General features: G+C 37.3%; 1 protein-coding gene and 1 long non-coding RNA gene across 3 annotated transcripts in view; one reads left to right on the plus strand and one right to left on the minus strand.

The window, feature by feature from the left end:
• Positions 1-12,791, minus strand: part of DMD (dystrophin) — a 1,160,174-nt gene that overhangs the window by 138,207 nt on the left and 1,009,176 nt on the right. The window lies entirely within an intron of this gene.
• LOC132070272 (uncharacterized) lies at positions 330-5,570 on the plus strand. The gene is made up of 4 exons (XR_009417931.1): positions 330-549; positions 811-1,010; positions 2,665-2,760; positions 4,588-5,570. It is a non-coding gene; the product is annotated as an uncharacterized LOC132070272 (long non-coding RNA).

A 12,791-nucleotide genomic window follows, 5' to 3' on the forward strand; every position in this document is an offset into this window, starting at 1 on the left:
AACAGTTCTATTGTCATTACATTGCAAGGGTTCCACATTGCCAGAGTTTTGTACCTCCTTGATGTTTCTTGTAGGCAACTCCTCTAGACACTGATTCTTGTCCTCACAGCAGCCAACTGACTCCAGTTCCCTCAACTAAGCAATCCACTCTTTTATAACTCTCTTCTTGTTACTGGCTATAGGTGTGGCCTGTTAAAGTCAGGCCTGCTCCTAATCTTTAATAATTAACCCAGCTGCAACTCATTAGGGGGTAAGATTACTTTCGATGCTACCTTTATTTACTTATATTCTATCCCCCTACACCTTAGTTCTCAGCCACAAGTTCTCAAGAGCTCTTTTCCCAGCATATCATTCCTACTTTAAAGCTCTTCTGTATCTTTTCTATGTCCCCATAAAACAAACTCCTTGGAGCTCTGACTGTGCAGACCTATAGATCCAGGGATTTCTCTTCTGCCTCCAGCAGAAAGCTGAAGCTATATATACTCTTAGTTCTGTATTGTAAGCTGGGGAAAAGAGGAACTAAAATGTATAAGCTACCCTGAACCTCTGGTAGGTTATTGATCTTAAAATGAATCTAACTTTGATGCAGTTTGACATTTTCAAAGTCAGTGGGAGCTGGGTGCTTGCAACTAGGGAGAGTTCTGTGGTAAGTAAAACTGTCTAGTGAGGAGCTCAGCATGGCACACATTCTTCCTGAGATCAAATCTGACTTCTGAGACCAAGGCACCTGAATACCTTCATACTATACGTTTTGAAATGTTTCTACATAATTTTTTATCTTTTTTAAGCAATATTCTGTCTGTCCTTCAGGATGACTCAACATCCATTGGTGGTATTTTGTGGATATCTCTGGGCCCCACAAACAAGACACACATGGATCAGCTGCAGGAATGAACGTGAAAGAATCTACAAGAATGATGGTGGCCTACAGCCAAGACTTGAGTGAACAATTGCAATTAAAACTGAGGAACAGGAGCCTTATGGAATCAGAAAAGTGGGACAGATCTGAAGTGAGTCCTCTTTTTTTTGCATTATGAATACCAAAATTTCTGCTGTGTCAGTGATATAAAATCTTATTAATTTTTGCTAAAACATGGGGCATGGTTCTGGATTATAAGTTATGATAAGCATTATTCACAAGAAAAAAATTCTATGTGTTTTCCTAGTTACATATGTTAAATAACATAAGGATTTAGGAAAAGGCTAAACCATTAATTATGATTCTGTTGTTGCTGAAACATGACTCCTTTTAGGCTCTAACCATCTACTGCTCCTACCCTAAAGTGGTGGTTTGATACATGTGGTTTTTCAGGCATTTTTGCTTCATTTTGGGGCATGCACAGAAAATAACATTATGCATAACAAGGTTATGTCTCCTTAACAATCAGTTATAAAGACATAAGGGTTTCCCTGTGGCCTTTTTTATTTATTTTGCTTCTCTGCCAAAAACCTGTTATTTCTCATCACTATAGATTTTGAAAAGAACTAACTCCTTTCTATTCTCCTTAAATGTATTTCCAAAAGATTTAAAATATTTTTTTTTGTAATTCATTTGAAAATTATTAATGTTTCATAATCCATCCCTAAGTTAAAACCATACTCTCTGTTGACAAGATTTTATGGTTCTTTGGATTTTCTTTTACCCCATTTCTCTTTTTTTCCCTCTCATTAAATGAATAAAAAATAATAAATTCATGCTGCACTGAAAATACCATTTGTTTCTGAAAGGTCAGGTAACATACACTGTTTTTGTCCCAAGGGAAATGGTTCTCTGGTGACTTAGAGAGCTGTAAGTACAATGTCACGCAAGGAATGTTTTATATCTGCCCCAGAACAAATGCCTGTGCAATAATCCTGTATTGGTTCAGCATCACCAGTGAAGATTATTCTTTTATAGTTCTAGTTACATTCCCTCACTTTCACTGACATTTCTTTATATTAGTTTTATTGCTCCTTTCCCCCAGATTTGTGAATTTCTTGTGCCATTACGAGCATTAGTTTTGGGAATAGTTGCTCATAAGTGCATGCAAGAATTCTCATAATGTGGACCTGTATTTAATGCAGGTAACTTCTAAAAGAAACAGAGGCTTCAGTCACCAATGTCTTTATTCAGCACTACTTTTAGCTGATTACCATTTCAAAGATTTTTCTTTCACCACCTTCAGCTCCCTTCACTCATTTGCCCTCTGATTCCTCTGGGAACCATCATCCCATCAGTATTCAAAAGACTTTGATGTTCAGTCCTGTTTTTTCCACCGTTTCCCCATTCTTGTCTTCTTAATTTGTTGTTGAGCATCTTCATTCACCTTTGTAATTTCAATTCACACTCCCAAACCCATGTTGCTACCCTAAATGCAGTGAAAATATATTTCTCATAAATATGTAGTTAACTTCTCAATTTTAGCCAATAATGTTTATAAATAAGAGCTGAAGAATTGCTTAGGCTGTGATGTTACATACTTAATACCACAGAAGAGCAGATACAGGGAAGTCTGTGTGAATTTTTTTCATTCTAACTCAGGAGTTGTAGTGAGAGAGAGCCAAAAGCCTTTTCCTCAATCAGAAATGAAGAGAAATATACATCTCCTGAGACAATCCTGCTTATACTAAGACATACACCTCAGAATAACCCTGTAAATAGATGTTTATATTTGAATTTTATAGAGCTTAGTTTTCCTAAGTGAGTTTGCATGCTGAGGAGGAGGACTCTACTGAAGCATGGAGGAAGAGGGATACAGAAGGTTCAGGAGATGGTGGAAGGTGAGACAAAAATGTTCTTTACAGGGGTACATTCTAGGGTACAAAATAATGTACAAAAAGAATTCTACATGCAGCAGCCATTGTATTAATCCTCTATCTCTTCTCTTCCATATTTTCTGCTCTCTCCTTCTGTTCCTCTTTGAGACTTACACCAATAGTGATAAATCTGTTCACTCTAAATAATCCTTAGTCCTAAAAATACCACAAATACATCACATCTTTGGTTTCCTTTTTAGCTGTGGAGGGCGAAACAAGTAGGACAATGTCAGTTGGGACACTTTTATTACAAAGTGATCTTTCCACATTATTTGTTTGTTCCATCCATATTCTTACATCTGGAAATCTCAGGAGTATAATACTCTGTTCCAAGATGACTGAAACTACTTTATCAATCAAGTGCTGGCACAGCATGAAAAGAAAAACTTCATTTCATGAGATTACTGGCTGGATGGATTAAGCAAACTTTTATTTATTGTTCTTGTCCCATGAACCTTTTGAAGACAGCCTTTCAGTCTCAATGACTTGTGCAGAGTGTTCCATACCCCAGCAGCTGCTCAAGCTTGGGAGAACCACACAATCAGTGCTTGATGCTCCCTGTTATCTGGCACTCCTTTGAATGCTGCTACAGCTCCTGACTTTGCACAAAAGCCTCTCTTCCTCCCTGGGGAAGACATGCATATGGCATGCTGAAAGATAATAAAATTACTTTAGGCAAATAACTGCTCAAATGGGAGCAATAGCTGATAGGATTGATATTGTGCTGATTGAAGATAATGGCAACACTCCTATAATAGTGTGATATGACTTGAGAGAAGAGCTGCCTTCATTCTGCAGCTGGCCAAAATCTGTGTATTTATGCTTCCTAATCTGTGAGTAAATTCAATTGACATGAAAGCAAAACCTGAGTTATATATAGCCCATACTGCTAAACCAAAATGTTAAAAACCTAATTAAAGTTGGAAGACACAGTCTCTGATTTCCAGTTTCTTCTATTTGAGAAGAAAAGGTGCTGATAATGAACAAATTAATAAATAATGGTAAACCACATCTTTACTGAGGATGTAGAATGGTACACAGTGAAGGTTAAAAGCTCTCCTGGCATGAAGGATCACAGTGTATGCATGCATGCAAGAAAACCATCACTTCACGTGTGTCAGAAAACCCCATTATCATATATTGCACTTGCTAAGTGCCAGACATTTTGTTCCAGTAATTCCGGTAATGTTACAGGCAGTTTTACTCTTAAATCTGTTTTCATTAGCCCTCTCTTTGAAAAGCTGAATGCCCTATTTACCACTGCCAATCTGTAAAGATCTCAGATGAAGCTAAAATCTTTGAAAATGGTTTTGTTCAGCCCCCTGATCTATTCACATCACTGATTCACGTCCTCCCATGAGCAGAGAGGGAGGGCTCTTCCTTCCCAGGGGAGCAAAGCTCCAAGGTGCAACCCCACAGGATGGAATTAAAGCAAAGATATTTTGTATTTCCAGGAAAAGTGTGACTGGTCTGCACTGACTATTGCCATTTCAAAGAGTTCAGACACTGGTGCAAACATTAAACATGCCTTCTTTTGCATAGCAATTAAATAATGAATGGAACAAACTTGTGTATTTCATGGTAGAGTTGTTAAAATATATTTATCACCTGCCAAGCTTCAAACATGAGAAATAACGTTCCACCTCCAGAAAATACATCACATTCTTAAAAATGCTTTTGTTGTTTATTATTGAATGTCATAAAAACCTCTCTTAAGTTTCTCAGCTTATTTTCAAAGCTGTTTTTTATAACTCTCCTCCTTCCCAAAGAAAATTATTTATTTCTGTTTAGGTTTGCCTTACTACTCATTTCAAAGCAGAGAATTTGGAAATTCTAAGAATAGATCTTGGAGAATTTAGACAGTAAGAAAGATGGAGATCCTGAGATGAAGTGCCACTGAAGGGGAGTGCAATTCAAGTATGTGAAATGAGGACCAAGGCCAAGAGAGAAGCAAAGATGAGATTTCCCACACAGACTGAAGCCAGACTCAAAACCTGAATTTGCAGCATCTGTACAGCAGCACCATATAATCCACTGACAGGCAGTTTAATTAGCAGTTACAAAACTTTAATTTACTAAGTCAGAAACCCTTTCTGAATGTCTAACTCACTGTTGTTAACAACTCTAAGCTGTTGTTATCACAGTGGCAGTTTGACACATGGCCTTCAAGTTAGGTAAATAAAGGAACAAATTAGCATTTTCTTGAAAAAAAATCTGTTTATGAAAGACTTAACTATGAAGGACATGCTCAAGAAAGAATTCTACAAGACTAAAAAGATGAAACCAACATGGTTTCATAACTCATAAAACTTAAGAGTGATGTCCTTCATTATGTCTATGAAAATACCTTTAAAAAGCAGTGAAAGAGTGCTTTGAAACCATATGTACAGTTTAAGAAACAAAGACGGACTTGATTCCTTCAGTAAAACTGACCCTGACTGCTAGATGATTAGACTACATATTTTTATTTAAAAATTCATTAATACTTCTCAGATTAAAATTTATTTCAATCAGGGGTTATAGAAGGCAAGAAACCCACCCAAGGCAACCCCATCAGTTTATGACAGTCCCTCCTGGAGCAGGCTGGTGTTGGCTCTGTCAGACGTGGGGGAAGTTCTGGCAGCTTCTCACAGAAGACAGAGTGGCTGATTTCTCCTTGTACTTATTTTTACCCATGGGCCTTTATAATACTCACTGAACTTTCTTTCCCCTGCTGAGGAGGGGACTGACAGAGCAGCTTTGGGGGCACCTGGCATCCAGCCAGGGTCAGCCTACAGGAATACATCAGGAGGGCCAGGATTTCTAAAGAAATCTGAAGGCAGAAATAAATTCATGTAAACTTTTTTGACAAGTTGTGTCAAATAAAAATAATTAGGTCATCTGTAAAAAGCAAACTAAATAATGTTTGTTCAATATGCTATTTACAGCAATGAATTTATACATTTGAATGAGATATACAGAGGAATTTCAAGCTGCACTGAGTCTTGTGTAACTTTATTTTGAACGGAATAATTACAATCAGAAGTTTACAAATGGAAAATACAAATATTTTACTGGGAGCTTTTTGTGTTCACACTTACTTTTTTAACTTAATGAAAACCCCATGAAATAAATTTGGGGATGTTGAGCCATTTAACTCTGAAACCTTTCCATCCTAGTAGGTTAGCTGTTCTCTGTCCATTCTGAACAATAATGTCAGCACTTAATATAATGTAGATGAAACTTTGTTTCTGTTATGTACATGGCGATACAAATTCTGTTAGTCTATTTGTTTACTCATTCTCTTTGCCTATTAATATAATTTATTTACATTAATTTTGTTATGCTTATTTAAATTTGTCTATTTAAAAACAAGGGTAAAACCTCTCTGTAGGAAGATTTTTTGTTTTCCCCTTTTTTTTCTACCATTTGAACTCACTCTCTGCAGATCCTGTCTTACCTACTGTGGTAGTCTTTGCATAACCTCCACAGTCTTCCCTCACAGTCTCAGAAAAAAACAAAACTATAACCCAACGAAACCTAAGACAGAAGGCATTATTTAGACAATCTATTCAGTCAGTAAATCCACAGTACAGTGAGATTCCTGTGAACACACAAACAAGTGCTTTGGTTACACGCTGCTGGAATGGCAAAGCTGGCCTACAGTCCTGTGCCTGTGACTGCTTTCCTGGCTGCAGAAGCCAGATTCCACTCTGATGATCTGTAAATGCTTTGGACTGGGTGATTTTCACCTTCTACAGCTGCCAGCAGTGGCAGACATGACACTGTAAGCTACAAATCCCAAAGTAACTTTCCAAACTACAGTTTGAGACACTTGATATCTTGTAGAAGAGCTGGTGAGCTGACTAGGGTGCAGTAAGAATGAAAAAAAATTGACTTTCCAAGCCTACAAGTATTTTAGAGTAAAACAGCCACCAGTGAAACTGGGATTGCATTTGATTTTGAAATGTATTTCTTTGTAGACCATTCCATGGCATTTTCCCAAGGGAATACACTCTATCAGTGTGTTTCTAGTTCAGCTGCCCATGCCATTACATTAATGTCTTATTATTTGGCATTTGTCTTGTACAAGAGAAAACAATCATGACAATCAGGGAGGAAAAGGGAGAAAAAAGCAACAGCTGAGAAAGCAAGAGCACAGATCTTGTACTGTTAATGTTCATCATCTGAGAGAACAACTGGCAGGATCATCTATCTTGAGAGTGCAGAATTGTTAAAGGAAAAACACAATTTAGAGGCTCAAATGAGCAAAATGAACTAATTTCTTCATATTTCTGATTATTTTAAAGGACAAATTTGCAAAGCATATAACACTTAAAGAGATAAATCCTTGCCGCTGTAACTCTCATATCCAATATCAACAAGTTCCCCACCTCCCATTTTGCTCCTCCTTCTCACCACTGCCAATTCCCCATTAGATTCTGCTTGGCTCCTGTTTTTTCCTTCATGCTATCACATTCTGCATGTTTTAAGCTATTCCTCAGTGTTTAAGGAACCTATTTTTTCTTGTCCTGCTTTCTGTGTTTTCTTCCTTTCTTACCTAGCAGTCATCCCCCATCCCTGGAAGCATTCAGGGTCAGGTTGGTCAGGGCTCTGAGCTGGCTCTGTGGAAGATGCCCCTGCTCACTGCAGAGGGTCTGCAGGAGATGATTCTCAAAGGACCTCTCCAAATCAAACCATTCCATGGTTCTGCGGTCTCCAGATTCCAAAAATGCACTGCCTGCCCTGCCTCATGGCAAGGTCCATATTCTTTAAAAAGAGTGGCAAAAAGTAAAGGTGAATAAAAAAGGTTATTAGAATCTCTATTATGACAGCAATTTGCAGGTTAAGCCTCTTAAAAATTTACTTTTCTGCCTACTCCAGTTCACTTTTGAAATAGAAAAATTAGCCTAGTGTCTCTATTGATTCAAAATACATATCTGGCAACTTGTTGTTCTTTTCTTTTTCTTTTTGGTGTTAATCTGAAACACTTTCCATGAAACTGGTGAATCCTTTAAAGTCTATACAGAGGTAGTTGTTGAATTTAAATTCATTTCAGAGTTTTTTTTTCCTCAGACAACCATCTGTGTGTCTGTTGTGATAGCCCATAGTACTGCAAGAATAAATTATATACCTGCTTGTCAGCTCTCAAATCTATTTCTGTTTCCCTTGTTGTCAGAAAATCTGTTTTGAAGTGTGAGCATAAACATATGGGAAAGAGTATACAGATACAACAGCCTTTTTCCTTCCAAAATCATCTCAGGACTGTAATTCTGACTGTAGTTAGAAAATTTAACAAAAAATTATGGTCTGCTTAAGTACAGAATGATATCTGAAAAGTACAGAATTAAAGTTTAGCTGTTTTTCCTTCAATAAGACCAGCAGAAACTCCACATCATTCTAGTCAAGCCATTTTCTAATTAGCAAAAACCTGAACTTCCTCAAGACCTCTGGGGGATTTCTGGAATTTAATGGATGGAATACCACACTTTTGGATAGCCAGGGAGGTTTTTTTTGTGTTTGTTTTTTACATTTTGCTGCATAAGATTAAATATGCTGAGTTAAGGAACAAACAAATTCACTTCTAGAGAATTAATTCACTCCAGGACCAGCTTTTTTTCCTGTCTCTGATCCAGTCCAGGTCCAGTGGCATTGACTATGCACTTTTACAGCACAGCCATGACTACCCATTAAGTTACAGAAGTGAGGAGTATCCAGAGTGATAATCATTCATTTGTGACTGCATAATGGTTCAAAACAGAATCAATAACACTGGAAATGTAAGGAGTGCCTTCAAAGATAAGTTAGGCTGACAAAAGATGTAATTTTCATATAGCCCTATTTTTCCCCCAGTCTTAGAAGTTTTAAATAAAACCTTGGATTTGTTCAAACATTGTTCCCTTGAGAAAATGCATTACTAATCTTGACTCCTACATCACCAAAACCATTTTGCCTGCCAGTTTTCTGTCACTTTTACAAGCTCTTAAAATTGTTTAACAACAGAAGTGGGATTTTCTAATTAATTGGGAAACTATTCACCAACTCCTATACTGGCAGCTAACATTTCTTCCCTAATAGATTCATATTATAATATGCTGAAGTATTTATATTCAAAATGTTGTAGTTTTTCAGAATTCTGCCATTTATACCATAAATGCAGACTAAATGAGCCATTTACAGGTTTCCTTTTGTTACCAGCATATATTAAATAGAAAATATTAGGAACAGTGGAAGTCATACTCTAAAAGTTGTATTCCCCACACTATGAACTCTACAAATTTTTAAACCCAAAGCACACTACTGAGTAATCAGACTTAAATATTATTTACTATTTTAAAGGCAAAGCAAAATGCACATCACAATAAATTGCAACTGAATACCTGCTTCATACTTGGTAGAAAGGTAAAGTACTTTGACTTCAGGGGTGCTTAAGAGCTATAGAATAAACTGCAGACTTGGTGCCTTGTTTGAATCCTGACCTTCCTGAGTTCTGGCAGTGTGTTGACATTTAAATTTTACAAATGTTAAACCAGGCATCTCCTTCTCTGCTCAAGAGCTGCTGCTGTGGCTGAAATGTACCTGGCCATGGGGACCATTAAACAAAACCAAGAGAGCTGCAAGACTGAGACTTTATTAGAATAATTACTTATGCATCACTATGGAATAATTAGGATAAACCTTCTTGATGGAATGGTATGGAAGAAATGTAGTCCCTGGAATCTCAATCTGACTGTAGAAACACTATTTCTTTTATATATTTATATATGTGGGTGTGTGTGTTTGTGCGTGTGTGTATGTACACACACATGTTCTATACCAACCAGGTAATACAAAATACTAGAATGTGGACTCTGTTCTCTCAGAACGTGAACTCTTTGTTAGAGCAAACAGCCTTTAAAACAAGTTCATTAAACTTTAGGAAGGAGAATAATCGTCACCAGTTTCTGGATTTGTAATTTTATGGCTCTAACAGTGTGCAGACATTACATCATTTATCAAAGACACTACAGCTACAGCAACTGTCCCAGAAGCACCACCACCCATTTTATAAGTTGGCCAAGTAGGCTGAGATCATAAAGATGTTGTTCATTATTTCAGACTTTCTTGTGAACAAGTTATTTTGGTTCACTTAGAAGCAATTCCTAATACTGGGAAAAATGGCTCATGAATTCATAAGCCTAACATCCTACCCAACTTCCTGATTTATGTATTACTCTACATCTTCTTGGAAATTTACATTCTTACTGCTCATTTCACTGAATAGTTAAAGAATACATAAAAATCAAACTTCAATTCAAGCAACCATTTGTACCACAACAAAGCACTATGAAATAAACTCAGAAAGAAAGGCACCTCAAAGAAAGCAAGCAAGCAGGATTGTATGCTCTGTCTCAAATATGTAACCTGACAGATATGACACAGGAAGGACATGAAGTACTCTTCTGTTCTGTTGTACAGATTACAGACAGTGCATTACAGAAAAAAAAAAAAAAAAGGAAAAAGGAAGTGACTCTAATGAATGAGATGAGAAAAATCAATGAAAATATCCAGTTGCACTAGAAGGAAATAAAGTTACCATTTATGCAACTGATTCATGCAATAGGTGTTGGGACGGAACGGGCTCTTTGGCAAAGTATCAGTGAAATTCATTTTTGAGTTTTGAGGGAAATCTAGGGCAGTGGGAATGGTTTCAAGTCGAGGAAAGCAGATACTATTTGAAATTCAGAGTGCTGTCACTGAAAGATGGTGATCATTGGTGTACATTCAGAAATGGAGCACAAGTTGAAATTACTGGAGAGGAGAGGAGAGGAGAGGAGAGGAGAGGAGAGGAGAGGAGAGGAGAGGAGAGGAGAGGAGAGGAGAGGAGAGGAGAGGAGAGGAGAGGAGAGGAGAGGAGAGGAGAGGAGAGGAGAGGAGAGGAGAGGAGAGGAGAGGAGAGGAGAGGATTTAAAAGGACCTGTGTCCTTCAATCGCCACTTACACCTTCAATTACCACTTACAACCACTTGAGATTGTCCAATCAGATGTCCAATCCTGTTATAAAGTCCATGAACCAGAATAAATATTTAGGAGGAAAAATCCCTAGAAATCTAGCAAAAGCTTAAATACAGTTTGGATTTTATTTTTAGCTATTATTATGATCTGTTATTTAAGAATCCCATACAGGAAGAGTTATAAATTGTTAGGACTATCCCAACAAATTTTCAATTAAATAACTAAATTAATGTAGAGAAATTTAATTAAAGCTGCACTGGTTTTTACAAATACAGTTAATTAAGCTGCTATCTAAAATTAAATCTCACCCAAACTCCTTTTACATTGCTGCAGCTCATCAGATACAGATATAATTAAAATTCTAGAAGTTCACCTATGCATCTGAATACTCAAAAAAGAAAGAAAATCCACAACTAAAACTTGCTGAAGTAGTTTGAGAGGCTGCTGCTTTAATGGGATTTATACAGTTCTCAGAGTGGGAAGACAGCACATAAAACCCCCTCAGAAACAAATCCAGGTTTTCAAATCTGCACAGACTTTTTTGTGCAGTGTAACAGGCCAAGAACCTTTGAAGATTTTCCACAAGTGGAGGGTAACAGATTGACGTGAGCAGGAACCAGGGAGATAAATCCTGCTGACTTTATGTGCCTTGCATTGAAGTGAGCAGGAGCAGCACAGGTGAGGCACACAGCATTTACTGCACTCATATCCAGGAGCAGATGTGGGCATCCTCCCAGAGAGAAATATTGCTTTTTCATAACTGGAAAATCTCAGGTCTGCTGGTAACCTGAATGATCCCCTTTCCTTTCTGACTGTTTATTTCTTGCTCAGACCCAGGCTGGTTTAGTTTTGTGGGTCAGTTAAATGTAGATTTATTTTCCTGATGACAGTGGCTCAAAATCACCACACTTGTTTTATGTAACAAGTAAACATAAACCATAAACATTTTAGGTGTTGGCTGATCCAGAGAAAGAGATGTTCAGGCGGATGGGAGGTTTGTCAATACTTAAGATCAGAGAGCATTCTTTGAAGAGTTGCTTTTGGAGGGAGGGGGGAGAATATGAACTGAAATACAGTTCAAGACTATAATTTATTGCAAATAACAGTGACTTTTCTATTAAAATAGGCATATAACAAAACAAATGCTGACTAAACCAATGTGGGCAGCCAGAGCTCAGACTGGGAGCTGGTCATTTCCACAGCTCACCCTGTGTGCAGCAAGTGTGAGCACAGGAGCCCAGCACTCACAGCATCCACCTTACCCTGCATGGGCAGATCCCTCTGGAGTTCTGAGAGCATGCAAAAATAAAATTATCCTCCACTGTTAAAGGCACAAAGCTAAATCACACAAAAATGTGCCAGCATTTTCATGACAGGTATTTGTTTTCTCTCTGCCAGCAAAAATATGCAAAAGATAAACAGTGACCATATTTTTCATGACATGGCATGCATAAAATCCTTTTTGGGGGAAAACACAGATGGGAATCCCATGTCTAATGTAATGGAATTGAGAGTTTAGAATTGAACTCCCAAGCCTTTATCTGAAAAACTTAATTTTAGCAGGAAGATGGTTCAAGGTCTGAATACTTGTTTACAACTTGTGGCACAGGGATTTTTCTAAATAAATAAGAAAATCACATGCAATTCTCTTTAAAATATGATTTCATATAGGTTTAGACTTCCACAGGCTTTAAACTTAGCATCTGAAATGCAAGATACAACTGCCCTGTCATTTTATGTAGAGTAAGAAAAAGGAAAAGAAAAAGCAACAAACATCCAGAATATGATATTAATAAAATAAAATTTGAAAGACCTACTTGCTCCCTTTTGAAAACCTATCTCTCCTTAGAGGGAAAAAAATCATTAACTTTTTTTTGTGTATCAAAAATGAATGTGTTTCCTTTCTTGCACAGTAAAATCTGGAGAATCTACACAAATAACAAAGAGAGCAAAAACCCACAGAAGCTTGGAAATTGAACAACCAGTGATAATCTGTCTTTCTGCAGGCACTTGAATCACCC

This window comes from Ammospiza nelsoni, chromosome 2, assembly GCF_027579445.1.
Source record: "Ammospiza nelsoni isolate bAmmNel1 chromosome 2, bAmmNel1.pri, whole genome shotgun sequence".
Lineage (NCBI taxonomy): Eukaryota > Metazoa > Chordata > Aves > Passeriformes > Passerellidae > Ammospiza > Ammospiza nelsoni.